This window comes from Etheostoma cragini, chromosome 20 (genome assembly GCF_013103735.1).
Source record: "Etheostoma cragini isolate CJK2018 chromosome 20, CSU_Ecrag_1.0, whole genome shotgun sequence".
NCBI lineage: Eukaryota > Metazoa > Chordata > Actinopteri > Perciformes > Percidae > Etheostoma > Etheostoma cragini.
In genome coordinates, this window is record NC_048426.1 from 12,635,062 (window position 1) to 12,662,517 (window position 27,456).

A 27,456-nucleotide genomic window follows, 5' to 3' on the forward strand; every position below is an offset into this window, starting at 1 on the left:
ATATTTTCACTAAGTACACTGTCTTACCTCATTAGCGTGCATCTGAGCTAAGACCTTGCCCCTGCAGCAACTCACCAAATGCATCTTTGCATGCATCCGTCCGGATAGGGACTTTTTCTGATATAGTAAGTATGGACAGAGCGTTGGCCTCGATTAATGTTGCATGTCAGCAGAGTAAGGGTCTCTCTCTCTCCTTCTGCAGAAGGTCTGTTAATGTTTAGAGTCAGGAGGCCCAGGGGACTCTAAATCCCTTGGACACAAAGAGCCTCTGTTTGCTGGCGGGGTCACATCTGCCCAATGACTCTGTGCATATAGGGAACACTCTATGGGCCATCAGAGGGGCCTGCTGCAACTGCCCCACATCCATAATACTGCTCTGTGTGCTCTACGATGGCCAGTGGGTTCGATAGAGCTTGACATTTAACCACATGCACATTAAACTCTCTGTCACGTCATCACATTCTCCTTAACACGCTAGAAGAAATGGAACATCATAAAAAAACAAGCAAAACAAGTACAAAACATGAAATTTGTGTTTTGGTCCTAACGTCGCATTGATAACGACTGACAGATCCCACCATTACAGTGTCATTGCTGGCATTAAGCGAGTGTCGGCAGACGATTATCTTAATGAAAAGTATTTCATTTCAACCCACTCTCTTGGTCTTATCATTTCCTGAAAGCCACTATTTAAACGTGACAGACGGAGTCATGACAAAGAGAACGGTGCACATTTGGTGTGACATTATGCCTCTCAATAACAGATGTTTACTCAGTGGCTCACATTTGAGGCTTGTTTCTTTAATGAAGGTCCTTGAAGGTGAAAGGAAAGCTTTAGAAGGAATACTTAACTCCACGTCATTTTTTTATTAAGATTTTTTTTTTTGAACCAAAAGGACTTTATTTTTGTTGATCAAGACTTCTTACCCAGCGCTGGAATATTAACACACCTTTGAAGTGATTAGCATTGCTATTGACATGGTAAACAGTGATTAAAAATATATGCCTTTTAATGGGCCTTAGCCTTGCCAATCAGATAGCGTGCAGGCTAGTCAGCGGTGCAATAAATCATTAGGCCTGGCCAGTGGAAACCAAGGCTATCCACTGAATCCAGGGTTGACTCGATATTGAGATATCAATGAAAGCCTTTGTTTTGTCCACCGCAGCAAATTAGACACGCCAGTGTGCTCGGTTAACGTGCACACTGCAATCTTCCCTGACCGATACAGGCTGAATTTAGCACTTGGGATTTCTCATAAAGCAGAAGTTTCATTCCAGTTGGCTACACAGAGTGAATGTGGCCCAGATGATAGGGTGGCTAGAAAGGCCATCAGCTGGAATGAAAATAATCTGTGAAATGAGAAAGAAGTGTTGTCACACAGCTACCGAAATAATCGGAGTTCAGCACATTTAGAGTGAACTAGTCTGTATTTAACTGGCTGTAAACATTGCTCTAAAACATTATAAAAGAAAGAAAAAACTTTTGTTCTGGTTGACCTTTGACCTTGTTTATATTCCTCAGGATAAAACTCTGAAACAGGGGTGACCAGTAAAATGTACTCTGCCTGCACCATGCACACTGAGAGCAGTGGCACTCTGGGGACAAAGTGGAGAGGACCTTTTAGAAGGCGACAATGACAGGAGAGGTTGGATGAGGTCAGGTTGGTTTGATACTATCCTATTGAGGTCTTAATTGGTCATAGAGATGCTATAGGGGCCTTCTGTGCATCCACTGTGAAAGGACTGAGCCAGAGAAGGTAATTTATGACTGGCAGGGTGAGGTTACAGGCGAAGAGTCTCCTTAAAAGAAAGGTATGCATGCCTGGTCCTTTTCCTGAGCTCAAGTGGCTCAATAGACAGCAATTGAGCTACTTGGGAGGTGGACTTTTCTCTTTCCCACTCCTTCATTCCTTCTGTCTCTCTCCAACTCTCTAACTCCGCTCGGCTGCCCCCTCCCATGTCCTAGATCAGCTCATCAGGGTGTGCTGTGGCAGGATATCAATCTTAATGAAGCTGCCAGGCCAGTGTCGTATCAACTTTAGACTACAGGCCTTGATAAGCATACCAATTCTCTGTAACAATACCCAGGGTAATAACCAGGACAATAAGGTCTCACACAGGATGGAGTGTGGAGACATTTGAATTTTATGGTGTGTGTATGTGTGTGTGTGTGTGTGTGTGTGTGTTTGGGTGGGTGTGTGTGGTTGTTTGTGGGTGTGGGTGGGTGAGTGTGTCTGTGTATGAGAGGGTTTACATGGTCTGTCAGTTTATGTGTGTGTGCAGGAATAGCATGTGTTTAAATTGAACATAACCACAGTATGAACATATAAAGAGTTTCCACTTATTCAAATCATATGTCTTTATGTCACACATGTCAGATTCACATTAAAGCAAGACCACATAGGAAAAGCAGAGTCATACAGTACAGCATAGCTCAAGAGACTTTTAAACATGCCTCAGTCAAATTTGAAAGCAATTTCAACTTTGTTGCATAAGCTAAGGGTCACTCAGAGAAGACCCTTCAGAGCAGGAGAGCTATTAGGTTTCCCTCATCATTCAGCGTCCTAGTCATGTCTCATCAATGAGTCAAATGTTGTGTTTACAGTACGGTTTTATCTCCACAGCCAGATAGGTCTGGAGTGGGGAATGTGGGCCCCTGCCTGCTTCTACGTTGGAGGGCGTTGGAGGACAATGTGTGAATACATGTTTCTTTTTATCTGGTGCGGGTGGGGAGAGTATAGTCACATGAGGCCAAGATGAAGGCTTGTGGTCTTTAATTTATTGTGGTGGGTGTATGTGGCTGGGACTATCGCACAAATTAGCACCATTACTCTGCTTTCATCTGCAGAGTTTCTTGTGGATTAAAATGAGGAGAGAGGAAAAAAATGATGCTAACCACAAACTTATTTAAGGATGATGGAAGGAGGGGCATTTCCACTTCCTCACAAGAGCAGGCAAACATGTGGTTAGATGTCTGATGTCGGTCTCAAGGAATTTGTTTGCACAAATGGTTTGTATGCTGATTGAAATGATCTAACTCAGCTTTGCTGAGTTTTCTTGCATCACCTTCTTGGTACCAACATTGTTGGAATTCTGAAAAAAAGTAGGTGCTAAATCTGGTAGTGAGTATATGTTTTCGATATCCCTTTACGTTGCCATCCAGAGATGTGTCTGCAAATAGTCCACATTACATTTGAGGTGAAAACAAAGACATTTGTCTTGGTTTATTGTGGATAGATTAAAAAGATGAAACCTACAAAGAGGGGTCAACCAGGAGCATCAACAGACCAAGAATGTGAATGTCATGATGCCTCTTGATTCATCCCGTAGATAAGAGCTATGGAACCAACAGATTTAGCTCTGTTGTCACAGGTGGAGTTTTGAAGGGCAGGTACATTCTCTCCTCTGAAGGCTTTTCTGTTAGAGCTCAAAAGAGCTAATCAAAAAACGACTGTGGAGCAGGCTGCAGGGTGCTTCTCATTAGAGTCACATACTACAGTATAGGTCCTAACCTGGATTTTCACAGGTTAAACATAATGCCGGCAACAAATCACACTCATGGCTCTTCTTCATCATCTGTTTGCCACTGATAAAGAAACAATAAACAGCCATTCGATGCGGTTACAGAAGCAATTTACACATTTATATGATCAATTGGTAGATGAGTAACATAGGGAGAGCATTTTATCCCGCTAAACCTGAATCTATGATATCAGCTGATGCAGGCTGTCCACGGTGCGGACAGCCTGGCTCAGCTGGACATATGAGATATTTATTCATTCAGATTCCCTGTGGATTGGTTGTCTGGTGGGTTGGTCTTTATTGATCCGATTTTCAGGAAGCAAACGTACCACAGGTCAGACATCCACACATACCTTGGGTATGTGGGAATATTATATACAGGTAGGGCGATTGGCAGAGGGGAAAAAGCAGCAGCACATGGGTACAGTATATTTGATTTAGATTCAATATGCGCTGCTCCGGGGGCTGGAGGGCTGACATTCAAATTAGGGTTTGGAAGCAGAGATTTAATACCAGATAAATTATAGCTCTCTGAGCAGCTGAATGTCCTGCACATGGCTCTTCTCGTTTCTCTTTTGTTCCCACTGATGTCTGGGGGCCCATCTTCCTCTGTGGGTGTAAGGTGGCATCATGTTGCATTTTAATTTCTCTTGTTTTTAAGCAGCAGACCCCATCACTGTCAACGCCCCAAATAATAATGTTTTATTGGTGCACACAGCGCAGCTTGCTGATGCTACTCAGCCATTGGGATGAGGTAGAGACAGAAAAGAGAGAAAGAGAAAGAAAGGTCCCAGTGCCCCCGCTGCTATAATTTAGGGCACTCTTATCCATGCCATCAGCTCAGATTGTAATTCAAGAAGCAACAGTGTGGAGGGCCTAGTCCTTTTTTATGCACAGCCATTATTGGGACGGTGAGATACAGTAGCTGCTTTTAGCACAGGAGAGGCCAGACATAGATGGGTCGTCCAAGTGTTTTACAATTGAATGTGCTAAACCGTTGCCACCATGGAGCCACACAGGCAGCCAAGGATGGGCCCTGATTCAGGTCTTTCTCTCCCCCTCCTGCTGTCCTCTGCTCTAGGCCTCAGTGATGGACAGAGAGGGCCGGGCTGTTATCCCCTCTGGTAATTACCACCATTAAAGCTAATCCTGGTCCAATTCAGGCTGCTTTTGTTTTGAGCTTTATCTTTTCAGTGCTGGAGAGTTTCTCCTTTCAGAGAAGCACACAAAGACACAGTTTTTAGAGTTGGTAATTATCTGTTTTATCCCCTCTGCTGGGAATAGGATGAAAAATACTTGAGATGGACAGAAGCATATCTGCTCTCTCTTTCCCCTCACACTGCCTCCATCCATCTTCTCCTACCTCCATCTAATCACGCAATCTCTCCACTTCTTTCTTTTTCGCCCCCTTTTTTTTCATCTAGGATGACAAAAAATATAATTATTCAATTCTGCGCTGGATGTTATTGAGAGATTAACGAGATTGAGCATGAATTTATCAATCTCTGTGACAACACTGCGATAAATGTAATTATGTTCGGTACTTATTAGCACGATGGTAATGCTGGCCCCTAATTTTCCACTGTAATTGCGGCTCTATTTTTACGAGGTGTTAACTGCTATTAATCACATTGATGATTCAGTAAATGTAGCGCAAAGATTTCCATTCAATTCTATTTCCTCTGACCTATCTCTGAGCAGATCTGTCTCTTATCAAAGAAATAAAAGATCATTGTTACATATAAGAGGAAAAAGAGAAAGCAGGAGCTCTTTCCATGCAGAACCTGCTATAATGGATTTTGTTCATCCTTTACCCCAAATCAAACTCAATGTCATAATTTTCAATTTGTAAGTTTTCACTGACACCATTTTTTTTCCTTTTTTATTTTATGAACTGGCAAATTGTCAACTGTCAAAGTTAAAGTGGCATCCTAGTTAGTACTAGACTGTGTGTGTGTGTGTGTGTGTGTGTGTGTGTGTGTGTGTGTGTGTGTGTGTGTGGTTGGGAGATGGAAGGGCTGTTACAATAATCAGTGTCAGAGTAGTCAGAGTATTGTAATATCATGTATTCTGCATATTAATGTCGGTAATAGTATTCTACCCATCATACTAGTTGGCTATCACACGCACACACACACGTACACACACACTGGTCTTCTACCCTTATATGAGAGGAATGGCTGCTTGTGCACATCTTTACTAAACACCATCTGACTAGATTAACCACAGAGTTGGTGTGATAGGAAGCATGAATCCAAATGCCCTTGTTATATCCAGCAGCACACTCCACCAGCTTTCCTCCAGCATGTCATCACTTTGTATCAGTTGCCCACTCACAGCTCGTCCTCACTCCAGATGGCGCATCACTTCCTGGTCCCGGGCCTGCTGTGCTGGGACCTTCTCTGATTGGCCAGCCCACCTGCTCCCTCACTGCCCGAGAGATGATTGACAAGTGCCTTCCCCAAACAGAGACCCTGCTGCCGCTGACATTCTGTTGTTGAGTGACAGCCCCCACGGTGTTGGGCTCCCCGCAGATGATTCTGGGCATGACATCATTAGTTTCTCTCTATCAAACAGCTGTTCCTGATTCCTAGTATTCATAAAATTGGGTGTCTGATTCTACAGAGAGTAAATGACATAAATTAGGCTGTACATGTGGCGCACAGATAGCTGAATGCATTGCATGTTTGTTGAAGTGTTAAATCAAGGCTCAGTTTCAATACATGGCCTTATTCATTTGAAAGAAATTACGAGGATGAAGCAACAAATTTATCTTTATACATATTGTACTTCGGCAACAGGTAACATGGGAACTCCTCTGCACGGTGCTGTGGTCAAAAACTAGATTGAATGAGCACGGAAAAAATTGCATTACATGTTTTTAATATATTTTTCCACCTTCTGAGGTTTAAGTTGTTTTTTTCAACGCAATTTAATTATTAACATCACAAATTACCATTGTGCTGAGTCAACAGTCTCAGCAGGCCATTTAAAGCAGAGCTTTTAAAATGTGTTACATTGCATTACGTTGTACATGGGTCTCTATTTTGCTGGTCACTGTGTGTGTAGTTCAGAGCTTCTGTCAAGTTGTTCTTTCCCCCCTTATAGAAGGAATATGGGAATGCCACCTGTGCAGACAGCATCGGCTGACAAGGCTGAGTGACGGGGAGAGGGCTAAGTAGTCAGACTATTGGAGGCAGGGGCAGCATAGACCTCATGCCTTGGCCAGATGGTAGGCTTCAGGTGTGTATGTGTGTGGCTGTATGGTTCAGGGATCTCTGGAAAGGAAGGGAAGCAGACATCAGTGTCTGTGGATCTCAAAGGAGTCGTCTACACAGGTAGCTAATGGATACGCTGCCTCACACACCCGGGGGCATCCTCGGGCAATGCACTGGCACAGCGCCAGCAGGAATCAAACTTGTCATCATTCAGGCCACAGGTGTAGGTAGGCATAAGGGGAGTGTTTAGTTTTTTTATCTTATTTTATTGGCTTTGTAGGAGGCATGGATACCATGGATACTGTCCCTAACTTAGAGGGAAAAAAATAGATAATAGATAAATAAATATCATCATAGGCCATCATCCATTTCGGGCAGACCATAGACTAGCCCAGAAGACAAATATGATTCCAATTTGCAGGAGCAGCCTCAAGCACAGGTGTCTGTTTTGCAAGCAAACCAAGGCCATTCCACTGTCTAATTATTGAATTCATTTTGAGAAGATGAGACTCTATTTGATGTTGTTATCACCTCATGTAGACAACTTGTTAACCACAAGGCAGTTAAAATGTTATGCTGTTAGTGTATTTTTTTCTTTTTCTAAATCTGATTACAAAGTATGTTTCTTATTCTGCTAAGATTAGTCATCTGGCTGTGGGATGCAGAGAGGGAATCTCTCTGCTTGTTAGTGACTGGCTTTCACAGCTCTCCCTCTGCTAAGAAAAAAAAGCTTGCTGAGTGACACCGCTGCCCACTCACACAGACAAAAATACCCCGCTAACTGGATGGCATATGTGAGACATTCACCACAGGGCACAGCTCTGCGTGTGTCTGTGTGTTTACAACAGAAAGACAGACAGAAAAGTGTCTTTTTTTCGCTCTTCTGTAGACTTATACCTTGTCACTTGGGGGATGGGGGAGAGGGAGAATTAACTTACATGTTGAGGGAACTTGGCTGATGGCTTTCCTTGATAAACTGAACCCGGAGTGAAAGCCCGGGACATCTTTCCCTTAGAGGATTATGCGGGAAAGTGTGAATATTCGTCCAAACATTGTGGTGAAAGCTGTGAATAGTGAACACATGTGGGAACGGTGGGCTGAAATATGTTGGACAAATTGGACTTTGTCAGCCGTGCCTGCTAAGCTCTTCAGATGGTCTAATTGAACCTGACGTGGCTTTACTTCTGTGGCTTCCTCTCTGGCTCGGTCTCTATTTGTCTTCTCACTCATGTTATAGTCATTAGCCATGTTCGTCTCATTGTCCTGCTGTGCTGCAAAAACACACATCCACTTAATAAATCCTTCATTGTGAGTGATACAGTAGCACCTCTATGATTACAATTAAATTGTCTTTTTTTACTGGAAAGTGTGAACTCACCACAAATACTGTTAGAGCAAGCCAATTCCATACCAAAATGAAGAATTCATCTGGCTGTCTTCATACTCTGAGTCTTTTTATGCTTTGTTCCTGAGGCAGAGGATTTTCGTTTGTCCTTGCCAATCACAAATCACAGTTGCTTTTTCTCTCAAGTGTACAAAAAGCTACATTTAAAGCCTGAGAATACGCAAAAGAATTCATGGAGCTGCCAAATCTTCTATGAAAAGAAAATGCATTATTTAGGGTCAAAAGAGACCTTCAAGTAAATCATAATGTCAATGAACTGGTGACCTTTTCAACAGGGGGCGCCACACTGTAAATTCAGACTTAAGATCCTGTATAGCACAGTAAAGTAAGGAAATGCACACAGGAGGCAGCTGGTTTATTCTCTCTCTCTCTCACACACACACACACACACACACACACACACACACACACACACACACACAGAAGCCATTAAGGGCCCGCTAAGAGTTAAAAACAAGTCACCTCTCTGACATTTATGCAGGGCTGCTGCTTCTTTTCAGATGCACTGTGGGATATGACAATACCCGCGGCAGGAGAGGCATTGAAAGGACTTCTGGGGAGACAGGAAGCCTCCACTAGCATGGTGCACCTGGACTACCTAAACAACCAGCACAAAAAGACCCACTTGATTGAGTGAATGTGGGAGGACAATGAGCACAATAAAATAAATGGAGTGGTGAAACAATGCCAAATGATGTCACCTGGCAGTCAACTGGACCCCTGCCACAGTACTGGCTTGGTTGGCCTGTGCTGCCTGTTACAAGTAACTTACTCTGTCCCTTGTTTATGCTTCCATTTCCCCCACTACGGAGTACAATTTTCCAAATCCAAATTTTCTCTTTTTTTTTTTTTTCTATTGGCTGAAAAGGCACAGTGAGTGAACAGGCTTTACTTCTTGCTTTTTGGATGGCTTACCGATGCGATTTTTTCAAAACACTCTTCACAGATACTATTGGTGCCATCAAAGACCCCCAGAGGAATATTAGCATAGAGTAGTGTGTGTACGTTGCATTGATAGTCCATTTACTCTGGCAAACATGAAAGAGCAGAATATCGTCTTTGTTGAATGGCATTTACTGTGGCATCAGATGTTTTGATGAAACAAGCTGAATCTCCAGGCCTCTTCTCCACTGAGAAAGAGCTGTAGAGAATGTAGAATGGTTGCAGCTACAAAATAAAGTAAAATAGGAAGTTGATCTAGACATCCTTGAATGACGAGGATTCGCTTTTGCTCACCAGAAGAAAAATAGACTTCACACGGGAGAAAAAGCTTAAAATATCCCTTTCTTAGCACTAAGCTAATGTCATATTATGGAGATGAATTCATTGTAAAACATAATTCACAGCCAACATTAACTAACATATGCCAATACCATACTAACATACTAATCCATGCAGCTGCTAATCACTGCAGCCACATTCTCAGCACTTAGCTGTTCTGCGTCCAGGTTGGCTGATTTGATGAGTATCAGATAGCCCGGACATAGGCTTCCTGTGTTGCCTCTCCATTTGGTTCCCATTTAACCTGTCTCACAGCCAATAAAAGACCTAGTCAATTACAACAAACCGGGAACTTCATATGCAGGAAATAGGCCAATTACATTAAACCCAGAGAGCTCTTGCAGCCAGTGAGCAAAGGGTTAAAAGGAAAAAAGAAAAGAAGATATATGTAAAGAGGCAGGGAGTCGAGCAGGAACGGCAGCAGTTTGGGGTTTCAATCTGCCAGTTAATCTTCAAACAGCAAGCAGGCAGTCTGCTGGTCACTGATAAAGGCCCTGGTCTGTCATCACACAGCCTCACCTCCAGTCACTCAGCCCTCCTGTCAGGACGTCATCTGGAATCTGGGAAACAGCTAAGGGCAAGGAGAGAGAGAGGCCACAGAGAGACAGCGGGTGGAGGGGCAGATCTGTGGTTGTGCCTTTGCATGCATGTGTCTGCTAAGCTCTGTGTGTGCACGCGGTTGGGTTTGTGTCAACGCGAGCCCGCCTGTCTGTAGCATAAACGTGCTGTTTTTGCTCCCACATGTCTGTGGCATGACCCCTGTCCAAGACCCCGCTCCCTCCCCTTTTTGCCTTCGCCGGCATGCACACACTTACAAACACAGCTCCGGTCTGTGTTGTAAAATCAAACGCTGATTGTGTGATCATGGGTAATTGTGTGAGGAGAGCCCATAAAGTCTAAAAAGAGGGTGTATTAGTTTTTTGTGGCTGTGTTTTATGGGAAAGTGCGCTTTTACGTCTGGGGATGGCTGTGCTGAAAGGTGAGAAGGGGAGGTATCAAAGAGCTGACTTTGTTGTTTAAAAGCAGTCCCCCTGAGGTAGACTGCTGCTGAAAGACGATGTTTACTGCCTGCTGATTGACACTGTAAAGGCACCCAGACGGCACTGAAGAACTAATTGGATGTGGCAATAAGAGTCACCTATCTTGATGTCTGTAGAACTTCATTATTAATTTTGACACAAGATGATTTAAGGTTCACACATCTGATTTGGAGATCTTAATTCATTCGGCAAACGTTTTTCGAAACATGAATTGCTGCAATAATTCTGCCGACTGACACTTCTAAAGATGCCTAATTTCTCCTCAGTGCTTGCTGTTAAATGGAGAAAATGCTTTATTTTAATCAATTGTACTCATATATTGATCATAATATGTCAGGAATAACCATTCTTGGTATTATACAGCATTTAATGTATTACTGTAAATAACAGCTATAGTACCACAGACTGTATGAAAGAGGTGAAAAACACTGAAGTTGAACACATTGCTGATTTATAACTCGTGTGAGTAATAATACAAATTTACTGCCTCTTCTAATTGTTACACCTAATAATTATGTTTTTGGATGTTTTCCACTTTAATTGTCTTTTCATAAACACCTGAGTGGGTGCTTACATGTACCTTATTTGCATTCAGTCAAGATTAGTTGCTTATCCTTGCTCTGTGACCTCCAGCGTAAACATTAATTGTGTGATACTTTTAAGACTGATTGGGTATGGGCTCTTCAAAACATGGTGCAGAATGCACAAAGGATTTATTTACTCAAACCAAGGTTGCTCAGTGTGTAATCTGTTTATGTAGAAATAGACAATTGGCATGGCATGGAATAAAGGCTGATTTACTGTATAATATCATGACGAGGTGTCGTGCTGCCACTGGAAGAATGACTGACTGACCTAGGACTTGGAATATTGAGCGTTGTTTGTGTGTACGCACGTATACGTCAGCATATGCACTGCAAATTAATTGTTCTTTACCAAGATCAAAAAAATTAAATTTAGATTTAAGTGTTAGATAAGTTACCTTGTTTTAAGAGTGAATTTCTTATTTTTAAGTGTTCAACTTTACACTATAATTCTAAATCAAGCAAGCTTGGCAAGTGGAATTATCTTGCTGCACGGACAGATAATTTAACTTGTTTGAGTACCTTTTCCCTCAGATTTGTTTTTATCTTGTTTTTCGACACCCCTTTTTTGCAGTGGGTCAATTGTTATTCATGTTTGGCTGTAGCTTAACAATTGAAATGTACTGTATATTATGATTTTAATGTGTTTTTTAAGAAAAAAAGTATAATTGATTTGCCATCCAGTTATTCAGTTTCTCCTTCTTACACAGAAGCCTGTAATATATTTGGTTTTAGTTGTGTGTGTATGTGTGGATGTTTGGATGCCATTTTCCCTTATAAATTCTCAGGAATATAATTCTATTTGCCTGTGTGCCTGAAATAAGCTCCAAGATTACCCTGAAACCTTGAATTTAGACCCATGTCAAATCATCAGCATAACTAGACCCAAACAAATCTCTTGTCATTTGGCTGTGCTGCTCTGCCTGAAGCACATACCCGCAGTTCACTTTCTAATTAGTTCACTTTATGGCCCTGCATTCAGACAATGTCCTGTGATGTCCTTTTTTTCCCCCATCTTCTGTAAGACTCTAGATAATTTCCAGGCCGTGCATCCAATAATATTTGGTCAAGCGTACATACACGCTGGCATAGTGAGGTGAGTCAGTCAGTCAATCTTTCATTAGGCTTGAGGTGAACAGGGTCACACGCCACTCCTTCACAGCCCAAGACAAGCAGCACATCTGCTATGGGGTTGATGCTTGGAATGATAATGCTGCCTTCTCCTCCTATTTCAGTCTTTCTTACCTTCCTTCCTCTCTCTCTCTCTCTCTCCCTGCTTTCTATCTGTCTGTCTCTTCCTCTGTCTATTTCCTCCTCTCATCAGGAGGCTACTGTGGAATAGGGCAGCAGCATTGTGTGGAAGGTGATTATGTGTGATCTGCTGACTCAGACTTGACCTTTTCTATGTTATCCCTCAGATTGAAACCAACACTCGTAGACTCGGCTGCTCCCATGCTTCTGCTCCGTTTGTGTTACTTTTTTGTTGTTTAATGTTTTAAACATATACTGCAGATAAGGGACTTTTGACCACATGCCTGCAGTAATTGCCCTGTTCCAGTTTGTGGTTTTCTCTTTGAGTATCTATGTGCACAATTTTATAGGTGTGTGAGACTATAAATGGTAATAGTGGTGGGGCAATTGGTTTGAACATAAAGGGACATCAGGAAAACTGTCCAGCTTTAACTCAGGCTATAACTTATTTTAATCAGCTAGTTATATACTGTTCAAATATTGAGCAACACCAGCAACTGATTTTTTTAAAGATTAGACCTCCTTGGTTTATGGGCTTACTTTTTAAAAAATCTGCAAACCAACATTTACAAGACAACAGTGAACACGGAGGCATTTTGAACTGTAGTTGTTAGCATAATTCAGTTTGTTCAATTTCATCTGCAAAGTCCATTGTTCTGTGTGCCGCTCCACCATCCAAACCATTGAGACCAACTCGTGTTCAATTTACTCTGTTGTCACGTAGAGATGGCCAACATACCTCTCTCTCTCTCTCTCTCTCTCTCTCTTTCTCTCTCTCTGCATGCTATGCTGTCGCAGCAGTTGCTGTCAGTTTGAGCGGTGCCTGCCCCCAAATATAATAGGGTTTTCTTGACTGCCTCCCCAGGGATTGACTGGCTGTGAAGAATTCACCATGGCTCATTTGGAGCATTGCAGGGACAGGCTTCATAAAACTAGCTCCTCCATGTCTCCAGGCAGTTCTGTGGCATTCCACCGAAGGTGTTAGTTTCACCAACAATGCTTTCAAGGAAAGACAGCATTAAGGTTTACCATGTTGTTCGATGTCTCAGGCTCTGTCTGCATCGCACGTCAAAAGTCTCGAGAATGAGACTGTGGAGTGTTGGAGGTGTGCTTTCAAAGACTGCATGCCATGTAAGTAAGGTGTCTATTAAAAGCACTGTAGATCTCAAGCATTGATAAATCACTGTCATTGTTATACTGCTATTCACAATTGCCACGTAAACATTGATTCAATGCCGGTGTCACGATCAATTAAATGATAGGCTGACATTTTTTTCAAAGTCAATTTTAAACCAATACTCCCATATACACTGAAAGAGCAATTGGTTGTTGTAATTATTTCCCTGCCCATAGTGATCATTAAGACTGTGTAAGTGATGAGGGACAAAATCCACAGGCCTCATTCTTTGTAAAAGTGCAGTCTTAAAATGATACTTTTTGGATTTTAATCCAGCTCTGTGTCATCTTTGTGTATACGGTGTGTTTAGATTAACGGTGTATGGTTTCCCTCCGTGGTGGCATTGCACCGAGCTCAGAGAAGTAGAGGTCTGCCGCGATCTGGCGGATCTCAGCCGACCTCCGTAACACTTTTTGTGTCATCCTGTTGATCTCTGCAGACCTCCGCTGCTCTGCTCAGCTGGGAGTATTGTGCACTGCAGCCACGAAGGAAAGGCACACACAGTTCTTCTGCACACACTGCCTACACTGCCATGACACAGAGCTGGTTTAAATCAGCAAAATATCTCTAGAAGTTAATATGAGGCTTTAGCAGTCTGAGATAGACAAATGAAGTGAATCTTTTTAAAGCGACGGCTTTTTTAGCACCAAAAGATCATGTTAGCTTGATAGTGCTTCCTCATTGAGCTAAGATAAGAGGGCATTTGGTATTTATGCTAAATGTATGTAAGAGCGCTGAAGCTTCATATTAGCTGCAGCTGAACTCAAATGTACACTTTTAAACATAACGAGTACTGAAGATTTTGTCCCCCATCACTTACATTAAAAATTGCCTTAAGGACATTAATCTTTTTGGCCAGTATGTACAGGACGAACAACTAGAGCAACCAAAATCTATTTCTATGTACATATGGGCATGGGACAATTTTTTAAAGACAGACTTGAAAAAATTTGAACCTACCCTTTAAGTGTCTTTTTTTCAACTGAATGCTATGATAAACTGTTAAATAACATATATGTTATTGCATGGACTCGCATCGCTTATTACATCATACACCCTCTCCTCTACTCATTAGCACTCTCTGCTCCCTTGATGCTGGTCTCCTGGTCATTCCCCTAGTAAAAAAAAACGAAGTTGGTGATAGAGCATTATCCTACTGTGCCTTTCTTCTTTAAATTTGCCTCCCACTACATGTTAAAGAAGCTCACTCAGTTGCCATTTTTAAAAACTGTCTTGTTATTCTGCAGCCAACCATAACACACCATCATTTCTGCGTCCTTCACAAACAACCTTTTTCACTTATTGTCTTATGTTGCTGGTTTTGCATCGTTTTTTATTACTGCTTTAATGCTGTTCAATTGTTTTGATGCTGTCTGTTATTTCTGTGTTCCTTGAATTTTAAAGTGCAATGATACAATGTTAAATAGTGATTTTACTCTTTAAATAATATTTGATTGATTGATTCATATACAGTGAACACAGTGTATTTGTAATGGATTCATCAGCTTTCCACATACCTAGTGTCTCACCTGGTGTGATATTCATCAACGGCCCACTTTCACAAATTCAAACCCACATGTTCAGGCACACAACATGAACCACATGCACACTCATTCATACACACACACTCCTTAACCACAGGCCAGTATCTGTGGTATGAGGGGTTCTTGTTGCTAGACAGCTGCATGACTTGGCCTCTTCACAGCGGTCGACTGAGCTCCGAGGAGCTTGACAAAGAGGCTTAAAAGTCCTCCCTAAGTCTCCAGCCCCTAGGTCGTCTGCATACCCCGAGCACAGCTCTGGAAAAGGCCTGAATGCAAGTTTAGCAGCTATGGTTACAGCCCGGCAGACCCCTGCCGCCGCTCTTGCTTGCATTACCATTTTTTTCCCTAGGTTGCTTCAGTCTTATAGCCCAGCAACAGGTTTCTCTGGTGCTCTTCTCTTATTTCATAACATGATGAAAGAACTGACAGATGTACTGCTGCTACTGAGGGACTCTCTTTTTTTCCTGTGTGTATGTGTGGGTGTGAATGAGCATGTACATCTGTATTTGTCCTTAGTCTCTACCGGGCCGCATGCATACAGTGGCGCAGTCATGTTCTTTGACAGAGATGTGGATCTGCATTCTCTTTTGTTTGTTTTGTTTTCCTGTGCTGGAGTTTTCTTTGGTGTCAGGGAAGAACACCTTGTTGCAAGGTGTGTTTCTTGGCCAGGTATCTGCTGTACTGCGAGGGCCTGCCCTGTATCACAGCTTCTGTGAGGAGACTGGAGGGTCTATTATGAATATGGATATACAGTAAATCATCACCCAAATCTAACCTGGCTGAGGGCACAGCCACAGGAGGGTAGATAAGGGTGAAGGGACTGGTGTGCGTGCAGACATGCAGACCCACACTATAAATGCAGCACATATAAAAGCGGGGGGACAAATGCAGAGGCAATGAGAAACTACTGCAGGCATTTCAGTTAATGAGGGAGGTATGTGTATATGTGCATATGCGGTGTGTGTACATGTGTTCTATAGTGGACCAGTGTGTACCTGTGAGTGTGTGCGTGTGTGGGAGGTGGTATTCAATGTCGGCAGCTGGAAGTACTCAAGCTGCTGTTGCTGCAGAGAGAGAGAGAGAGAGAGAGAGAGAGAGAGAGAGAGAGAGAGAGAGAGGCTTGCACAAGAAAGAGAGGCTAAGAGAGGTACCAGCACAGGCTCCCTCTTTACAGGGGCTGAGCTCTTGCAGTGTGAAAGCCCCTATAGAAAGAAAGCAGGGTCAACTCAACAGCGCAGCGGCCTCGCACGCACGCACGCACACACACACACGCACGCACGCTGGAGCAGAACAACACCAGGGCCAGTGAGAGGGCACACACACACACACATGCTGGAGCAGAACAACACCAGGGCCAGTGTGAGTGCAGTGAGTGCACAGCAGTCCTCCTCAGGAAGCGGGCCTTGTTTAGACTTACTGCTATGTTCAAAGAATAATAAGGAACAGGACAATGTTGGTACAGACATGCAACACTCCCCCGCAAGCCTTTTATGTCTGCAGAATCTCCCTCTTCACTCACACAGATACTCTTTTTTTGCGATATTGTTGATAAAAGAGGATTAGACATACCTATGTTATGGTCAGTGCCGAGGCTACCACCCGGCGATGCCAAAACAGTCAGATGAAAGATCTTGTGGTTTTTGAAACTCCCTGCAGGTATTTTGCCATGCTCCTTCTGGAAGTCATTCAAGTCCACATCATTTCTTCCTCCCTCTTTTAAAAACTTGCTGTCTTCCCTTTTTTCCATTTTCCTTTTTTTTGGGAGAAAGGTAATGAAGGGGAACAGAGTTTTTGGCTTAGGAGGGCCAAGGCTGTGATTTTTCCTGTGAAGTGTTAGAAGTTACAGTGCACAGCTGAACTTGTATATTCAAGCATTTGGCTGAGTTACAGCTCCCCAGCTAAGCCACATGTTTCAAAGTTTCAAACTTAACAGCAAAATGAACAGGTGTCTCAGACAAGGTTTCTGTTCTTGGAAATATCTGTGCTTTTGTGTGTGTGGATATGTACTGATCCCCTCTTCTTTCTGTCACATTAAAACAGGTCAGTCAGGGCCCCCTTTTTCTTTCTTTTTTTACACAGATCTTCACTGTAATGGACACCTCCAGTTTTGTGGGGGAGAAATACAGTCCTGTACTTTTTGCTTCTCCTTGACAGAAACATCAGTGAATCAACCTAGCGATTTCAGTGGGTCATTCCGGAAGATTCTGTTACCTTTCAACAAGCAGAGCGGGCCCCCAGGCTGAGGCCAGGGAAACATAGGGAGACAGAGAGAAAAGAGAGCTGAAAGAAACACAGAAACCAAAGAAGAGATGGATAGTTTTTGATCAAGTTTGAAAAAAGGAAAAAAAACAATGCCGGGGCATGTCTCAAAAAGCTATAAGAAGAATCAGAATGTGATGGGGCGTAAGGAAAAATCTTGAGACAGAGTGAGGGTGTGAGAGTACTCAACTCAGTGGAAATCCTCGAGTTCATACCGTGTTCCAATCAAAGTCCATTGACCTGGCAGGCCTGTGACAAATTATCCCAGCAGCTCTACATATGACTCAATCAGCATGGTGGATAGCTTTCTGATGAGCAATAGGTCTCCTCATATATCAGCCAAATCACCCCCTGATGACTGCATCAACACACAGCCTACACTTCTCTAAGTGGAAGGTGAGTGCGAGAACTTGAAGTCAACTCTTAGAAACGTTTGTTTCTGTTGTCTAAAGAGCACCTTCAGACCCGTGATGCACTTCATTCTTGCACAATAGGTAGAGACTAACATGCACAATGCACCCTTGAAGTGATTACCAGGGACAGTCAGTGCTCATGTTTCATCTGACTGAGGACATGTATACATTACGCTGTAGAAAGAATTATCATATGCAACAAAAAAAAGAATAATACAAAACAATTCACATCCTCCTCTGTAAGAACAGCGACCAGATACTGGCTGGTAAGACACAGTGGCTGTGGGGTTTATGTTTGAACCTCTGTTAGCTGTCCATTACATAATGTCTAGATTTAATGGATATTGGATGCCCCCACATCAAGCAGAGTAGCAGAGAGCAGCTGCAGGGTAGGTACACACCAATCACACACAGGAGACAACACAGAGGACACCTGATATGTTGCTGAACCAAAAGGATGGATTTACTCTCTAGAAGCCAGCAGACCTACTGTAGCAGTGCTCTGAGCCATGATTAGTGAACATCTAAAAGAACACCTTGGTTCTTGTAATTAAAAGTGCACTCACTAGCAGAGCAATAATGCAAACAGTATATATTTATACATATATATAAATATATCTTGCTTGAGAGATTCTCCCAGGAGGGTGCCTATGGGGCATTTCATTTTAACTTGTAGTAATCTGTCACATGGGCAAACTCTAATCAGAGAGACAGATGAAAGGTGGGGGCCTGAGGAGGGGTCAGCTACTCAGTGAAGGCTTCCTGTGATGGCAGGGTGACCCCTCACCCCTGCTAGAAGTTCCTGGGGAAGGGATAAGACATGTGTGATGACTCAACCCAAACGGCACATTGGGTCTGCATTTTTTAAACTGTATCTATGCAAGTAATCTTTTTGTTTCCTTCAAAAAATGTTGCATTTGTGCCCTTAAAAGCAATAACACGTTTGACATATTGAACCTGTGGCACAGGGGAAGATCAAACCAGTTGGTTTAGTGTAAAAATCTGGAGCTAGACATTTCTGTTTCCCTATAGGCTAGTTTGGTATGATGACTTTTCCATCTGCCTTCAAAGCTAGGATCTAGTCATCCATTTATTATATTTATAATTGGCCATGTTACATAAACCAGATTCCTGTGCTCAATGGAGCCTTTCATTGCACACTAATCAGACCAGACGCCACCAGACAACATCTATATTTACTTGTATCATGTTAGAACAAGCCTCACTTGAAACAAACTATTCTTACATTTCAGATTAGATCCTGCGTATGGCAGCAAACAACAACAGCCTGGGTCAGGAAGTTCAGCTTCGTGATCAGTTTGCTGTCACAGAAACGGTCTTGACATTGCTGGTCAAATGAACCACCTTGTTTATACAGCTATACCTCTGAGGCAGAGGAGTTGTAAAAAGTTACCACCCCCCCCCCCCGCACACACTGAACCAAAAGTGTTTTTTCCCTGCCTTTCTTCTCTGCGTGGAAACAGTATGAACTTAATGCTCAGCGGAGAGGACATTAGACTGTTTATAGTTTATTAATTGTTTCTCAGGGAGTGGCAGTCCAAGCGTGACCTGCTGTTAACTACCATATAAAACATCCACATGTTCACAACATCTGGGGGCTTCTAAGTAAACAATACAGGGAGATACACTTTCAACATATAACAGTGTTTTGGCTCAAGCAGAAGGCACGTCTGCCTCTGCAGCTGCTTGGCCTTTTTAACTTCCTTAGTCGTGTCGGCACATGTCCACTGTCCACTGTCGAGGAGCAGTGCCAAAACGACCACTGTGTTCAATTATATCTCAGTAATTGTGTATGCTACACATTAATCAAATCTAATAATCAGTTTTCAACGGCATATGGTTAGCAGGGCTGCGCTGTCAAGTGGAGAATATCTGCAAAATACCTCGGTGTGTTAGGGTTCTGAACTTAAAAAATACATTAAGTTAAAATGTCATAATCAAGTTCATAATTACCATAAATATAATTTCAATGCCATCTGAGGCTAACAGATGACAACCAGCATAGTAAATAGTTGGCTGAGATGGCTCTGTGGCATAAAACACAGAGGAAGAATTAAAAATCTGATGTCATTAAATTCTGGCAGAGTATCACATTATTTACATGATGTAACCTTCCTCTGCCAGGACGTGTCACTCAGGACTCCATCTGCTGTGAGTGCATTGCTGTGTGTGGGTGTGGGTGCGGGTGTGGGTGTGTGTGTGCGTGGACGCCAAGGTACCACAACAGGCCTCTAATACGTGACCTAAGTGATGGCCTAAAGCTGTCAGCTCTTTCCTGTGGGAAGAAAAGGACGACTAAACAACTGATTATCTGTTCCAGTCACCAACAAACACTACTGACAATACCTTGCTGCCAAGAGAAATTGGCCCTAGTGTGACAGGAGTAACGTGTGAACTGTGTTTGTGTATGTGTGTGTGTGTGTGTGTGTGTATAGTGCCCTTGCGTGAGAGAGGAGGGCTGCCATGTTGTTCATCCTATTTTTTTCACATTGTTCCACTCTCTCACTTTGTTTGGATCGGCAGTAAAGCACGAGGTTTGTCGACAATATATTTTGATGTGGTAAATGTATTAAGGCAGTTTGTACAGGTTGTATGAATTTAACCCCCGTAACATTTCCATTAAACTGATTCATAATTCAAAGGATGGAGCCCTTCTTTTTGCAACCGGGAACAATTTGAGTCCAGAGGCATTTGTGAATTGATTGAGACTTCATCTGTCTGAGCTTTGATGTTTTCGTCATTCTTTTTTCTTTTGTATTATTCTTTCATCCCGCTCATTTTTTTTTTTAGATTCTCAGCATTAAGTGAGTCCATGAATGGGCGTCTTCATTAAGAACACCTGTGCAGCAGTTAAAATAAGCTGACCTAACTAATACTTCTACCATCCTCTGTCTATCTTTGAGCTCCAATATAATCAAACAGGAAGGCACACGTTTCCAGTCTTTGACCCATGTGGACTGGACCATCAATATCCATGCACACTGCCCCCCCGCAATCTTCTTGCTGTCTAAGACTTACTCATTCTGTCTTTCTCTCTCTTTCTCTTTGTGAGGTATGTAAGTGTGTGTGCTCACTTAAAAAAAAGAAAGAAAAAAACCTCACTAAGTTTGTTACAGCCTTGAGGTTTTTCTTGATCTGAATATAAAGCTCCAAGGTTCGTGTTGGTTCACGTTTTGGTTCCACTGCCGCTCAAAGAGCTAATTGTGTTCAGCAACATCACAGTGTGACACAACAACTGACTAATGCATTAGACATCGTCGTGTTTGATGGAGACACAAGCACACACGCTCATATAACACACCTCTCCCCCTTGTGATGTAGCTACGGGAGCCTTGTCGTGATGGCTGCTCACTTGTTATGATGGTGGTCGGTGTCACGGCTGGTTCACATGTTGTTTTGATCCCTCCTGTCAGAGCCCAGTGAGCTCACGCAGACACAGCTGGCTTGGGTGGAGCCGCTAGGGGTACATAAGGAGTTGAAGGACATGGATCCTTGCCAACGCATTTCATACATAGCACATATCTTACAAGTGCAGCTGAGAATTAGAGATGGGGGACCTTCGCCCCTCATTGCCCACCCTACCATCTGCCCACCTAGGGCTGGGGGGTCTGTGGCTTAGCTTCCATATTACCAGGCATGACAGCCCTGCCCTCAATCAACCCCTTACCTTCTACTTCTGGTTCTACCTATTCTTTTCTCTTCCCCCTCGTAATTTTGATGACAGGAGTATGTTAGTGTGAAACTTGCCTCTCCTTAATGTCAGTGTAAATGAGAGATTACTGGCCTTTAACATCAGTAAAGATGGGGGACATTATTTGCCTCTCGCCGTCTAATTTGGTTCTTGCTCGGAGGGGACTGCAAGGCCAACAAAGGTTACACCTCTACAACGGTGTGCGTATGTGTATGTGTAGATGTTGCTGAATGCAAGTTAGTGTGTGGCTGAGTATCTCAGTGGAGGTTATAGGTCTCCGTGTGGATATAATTAGAAACTTCCGTGCAGCTTTTAGAAAAATAGTCAGCTTCCCCTTGGTTGTTTTCCTTACTCCATTTATCTCTCTTCTCTGGTGACACGATCCGGGAGTTAACCGCCATGTCCATCTTTACGTCTCAACTTGCCCCCGGTTTTCTCTGCTGGTGTAAATCTCACATCCTGTTCCCCATCAGCCAAATGATACAGCAGGACTGGATAAAACACATGAAGGGGAATCCCTAGAATCCACGTACATGAAGCTTCAGAGAGCTGGTTAAAGGAGAGAAATGTTGTGATGACTGAAACAGGACACATGAATTAGATGACTGTCCAGTGGTTTTCTAGTAGTCTATTTATTACTTAAACTTATATATTTAATCAATTAAAGTCAAACAGTATAAAACAAATCATGGGAAATAATTTGGCCCCACTTTTTGCTTTAGCAGTTTTTTCTGCATGTCATCACTCCAATCTCCAAGATGTGAAGACACTGTACATCAGGTCACTCCTGTCAACATGAAAGCACCTAGTACATTTAGAAATGGCAGTTATTAGTAGAAAGCTGATATCTAAAAGAGAATTCTCTGGTGCCTTTCATCCTCCTACTGTCTACTGTAACTAATGGGTGGTTACTAAGGATAGGCTGTGTGACTCATACACCTCCTGGCTGCCACTGGCCTGCTTCATCTCCCATAACTGTCGTAGAGGGCTTAAGGGGCCAGTGTACTTAGACAGTGCTGCTTGTCGGATGGTCGATAAGCTTTGGAAACCCCCTCTCCCAAAGCTTTCGGACGTTTGATTAGGAGGGTCTGTGTTCGACCATTTCCTTTTCCAAATATGACATTCAAACCCACTTCACACCGTGATTGGTCCAGGTGTGTGGAGAGGCACAACTATTTACGTCACTTTTAATGTTAACAACAAAGTGCAGGATTGAATTCATGGAGAGACTGTCTGAAGATAGTATTCTTGTATCACACCCCCGCTCTCTATGACAGTGGCTGGCTCTTCACCCCACCTGCGGGAGTGGCCATTTGGATCACATATAAACCCTGATTTTGCAACACAATCAAACAAGCAAAGTGCATCTTTTCTAGTATAACCCGGCCCTTACCACGCGCACACACATACACACACACACACACACACACACTTTCACACATGCATGCAAAAATGCATGTATTACTTCACATTGGTTCATATTGCTTGAGAAACCAGTAATGGGCTTCAGTAGATAGAGCAACAGTTAGATAGCGCTCATCACTCCAGCTGGTGTGAAAGATCCCCACTGATCCATACACACAGTAGAAGGGATGTTTTCGCTCCCTTCTCGGGCATGGAATTGCCCTTTAATACAGCTAATTAAACATTTTATCCGAGAATAGCACTGTATAGATCCCAATCCTTGCTAAGGTGGTTTAGTGTTGACTATACCACTCTGATTATTCCTGCTCCACTAGAGCTGTCACTCACCCTCTGAATGATCCCTATCCCATCAACTCTTACTCCTGCCACTGTCGAGAGAGAGGACCAGTAAAAACAAGGAATTTAAGTCATCCCCAACTTATAATTAATCTCTTGTCATCTTATACTGACTTCTCCACTCTTTGATTAAATAATTACCTGAGTGCCATAAGCCTCCATGATTGAGTCATAATCCTGAATAAGCTGAAACCAACTATGGTCACCTCCTTGGCTACGATTAGCTCATAATTTGCTTGGCTGCCAGAGCCAATCTGTTATGCTCTAGATCCGGGACATCAGTTTTGGGTTGTGATGTTAATTAAGCCTGGTAACAGGCTCTTATTTGGCTTCTGGAACAGTTAAACTCACAGAGTATGTGCAGGTAAAGACACCTACACACACATGCCCATGTATGCAAATGCCTTCACACACATGTCTGCACATTTTGACAAGCGCAGTTTCTCACATTATACTACTGCTGAAACCCACCCACAACAAACCACACACTCCCTTCACACGTGCACTCGCAAACACATGCATGTCTACCCATCTGCCCACCCACCCACCCGGCACTCCCACACCTCACACATAAACAGCACGGCATCTGTCACAGGGGGGTCACACATACACGTACACACACATGTGCATATGCGCAAATACAGAGACACACAAACACAGTCCTGTTGTCTGCAGTGAGCGTACCCTTTTGACCCTTTGACAGGTACACGGAGGATCTCAAAGTGAGAAAAGAAGCTTCAGAGCAGGTCTACAAGTCAGAGACGTGCCCTCTCCATAGGTAGCTGTCGAACTCCTCAGGGCTCCAGGGGACGGTGGTTTCTCTCCCAGGAAGCTATAACTCTCCTCTTAAGGAAGTGAGGTGTGTCTGGAGTGTTATCTACATCTGTCTGGATGAGGAGCAGGAGGACAAGAGGTCAGACAAGAAAGGGACTACTTATATCATGTTTTATGTATGACGTGTGGCATGTTTGAATATTTACATGTGTCTGAAGGTGATGCAAATATTGAGGAAAAAAGAGGGAGGAAGTTTGGAGAACTGTGCTTTCTTTGTCAACAAAGACTTTTTGTAAACAGTTGAGCATGATGCAATTCCAGTGTGGAAGCGGTAACACCCACAGTGCATATCGTCTATTGATCAGAGCTCCACCTGCATACATTAAGGTTTTCGAAATATGTGATCAAGTCCCTACAGACGACTAAAATATGTTCTAAAAACTGTTTTCTAACGCCATCAAACTTGATGAACTTTCAGAAATATTTTTACGTTTTGTTGCTTGGCATTTTTCCACCTCATCATATCCTTCAACAACAGCTATGACCTTCAAATGTGAAAAGTGATTTCAACACTTTCCTTTCCTATTCCTGATGGTTTTCTAAATTCCCTCTGGTCCTAGGTATGTTGAACGGCCCCTGAAATAACACGTTTGAGGATTATGAATGATCAGCCCTCACAAAGTCGAGTTGAAAGCTTTGGGGGTGATCCTTGTGAACTCTTAAAACACTCCCAGTCACATCATTAAAAGGTAGTTTCTAATTTCTGTGAGAGTAAATTAGCGACTCTGCTTCACTGTTAAATCATGGCTGGTGGCACGTAGCCTGGGGAGATGAATTGAATGGATCAGAGAGGGTTGGACAGTCACTGGAAATTTTGACAATGGGGTTCGGGGGTATCATCCATCACTCAGGAGCTTACATGAAAGTTTTGACAGGTAGAGGTCATGGCAATGTGGCAGGAGCCAACAGAGATGGATGCCTTTAATTTGGGTAATGAAGAGTTAACCATCTTGGGAGAGCAAGAGGTGCGTTAAATGGGAGAGCCATCCGCCATTAAAAGAAAGTCTTATTTAATTCCGCCAACCCTAATGAAAGACATCGGAACACAATCCTTGATTGACAATGAGGCCCCGGCTATAATTCCCTGCAGACAGTTCACTTAAGTTCCCTCCCTTGTTAATCTCAAATATAATGAATTGCAAAACTAAGGTTAAATGTGGCAGCGTGAATTCATTATCACTAATACATTAGACCATAAGATGATTTACAGTGCGTTCTCTCTCTTATATTCATTAATGGTGAATAGCTTTGATTTAGCCGAGATTACGCTGGCCTGTTCGTCCTCACCATCAATCTCACTAGCTTGGTCATTGTCCTCCTTTAAATCTAACCTCTTCACTCGAGAATGGAGCAAAGAATAAAAATACGTTGGAACAGACAACCTGGTGAAAAAAATTATTATTCTGCTTTTTAATGCGAGTACAAGACCCCTCTTTATCGCTTCCTCTGAAATTATATTCATCCGGAGCTGTCATTCAACTTCATCCTTGACCCTGGTCTTATTGTTGAAGGCTTAATGGCAGTGCTTTCACCAAGATAACCGTTAATGCTCCACTGTCTACCAGCAAAGGCCTGGAAGACTATCTTGCTCTAAAACACCAGGGAACCTATTGGCATACAGAGCTGAGATAGCTATATGGACATTCAAAATACATGTACAGATCCCCCTATCATTCATTAACCAAAAGAAAGGTATCTGAAATGCATGTTTCTTTCCGAGGTATAATTCTAATACGTCAGTGACAGTGTATATTGAACATGGCATAACAGTGTGGGTACTCTGTGGCTTGGGCAACACTCCTTGTCTATTCCTATTATTTCTTGGAGGAATGTCATACATACATCAGCCTATTAAGGTTATACACCCTCTAGCAACATGGCATATAGGCCCAATTTGCCTCGATGAACATTGCATATTTGCATTGACTCCCTGTATCACCATTCAAATCCTTACGGTATATGTGCATGCTGTTTTATTGGTGCGAGTGTGTATGTGCGCATGCTACAATGTGCTCAAACTCACATGACTGCCATGCATTTATGTGACAAATTGTAAGAGTGCATTAACTAGAGGCTGCAGCAGCTACGATGAGTGACAGGAAGGTTATGGGTGCCTAATGACAGGGTTTTAAAGCTATAGCTACTGCTAATTGGGGTGATGTATCCATCCCGTGTCCCCCCAAGACATGTCTTGCTACCAGGGATTAGCCATGATTAAGGTACTGGTCTTCCTAGTGCTTTAAGACCTTTCACAGTATTTATCCGCAATGGTCAGATTACCCCAGTGATGGACAGATAGAGATCGCAGGGGTTGTGATATATCTAGACAGTTAGTTTGAAGGGTATTATAGCCACCTAAAGTGTGGTTTAGGAAGTTACATCTACCACCAGACGTGATATGAGATGCACTGTAGGCTGCAGACAGAGAGCCAATGTAATATTTATGCAATCAGCTTGTTATATAAAAGTAGTTCAAAAATAATGCCTCAGGATATTTTTCACATTTCTTGTTAAGAGTTACACAAAACACGTATACAGCGTGTAAAAAATCATTATGTTCTGTTGGCAAACAATTTAGTCTAGCATTACACTAAGTACAGTTATAGTGGTTCTCCACAATTAACAAGACACTAATTATGTGTTGCTTCCTCTAAAGGTTTATCTAAAACACAATGCTTTATGAGCTGCCATTTTCTTCTTTAAATACTTTTATAATAGAACTGTAATATTGTTTGTATACTCTTCATGACAATGGTTTCACTGATTTGAGGAGGATTAAAAAGTATCCACCTAAAGGTCCCCAACCAGAAGGGACAGCACTTATTCACAATAAGGAAACATACAGTGAACTAATATAAAAAAATAAAAATGAAGCATGCATACACACATATTGAATGTAGATTGTTATGAGTACTTTTTACCAGGAAAACTGTGGGCCCCAACTGTTTGCCTCTTAGGTCATTACAGCATTAAACACTGCAGTGGTCACAGTGAACACATTTACAAGGAAACTCATTCCTTTTAAATTATTTCTGTTATTCAGGGTTTGAAATGATCAAAACTGCTGAGCCTTATTCTCTTTTCCTTGTTAGCCCGTTTCAGAGTAACCTCATGTGTTTTCATTTGTGAAGACGGCTGTGGATTTAAAAGGGAGCAGGAAACTCTACCTTGTTAAAGTGACTTGTCATGAATGCTTGACAGACACTTATAATGAGATTAGTGTTGGGACGTATCAAAGAGGAAATGTTGGAAATAAGAGAAGTGCTAATCCGCTCACACTTTTCGCTCACTAAATTCCTTCTTCCCGTGGCTTCTCGAAACTTTGCTTTCCTGTTCATTATCTCAATTGCGTTGCAGCGCTCATCTTGTAATCCTGAGCTCTTCTACTCACACTGAAACTCTGTTTGAAAAGACCCCAGGAATAATAAATGACAGATTTCTATGTTGACACATTT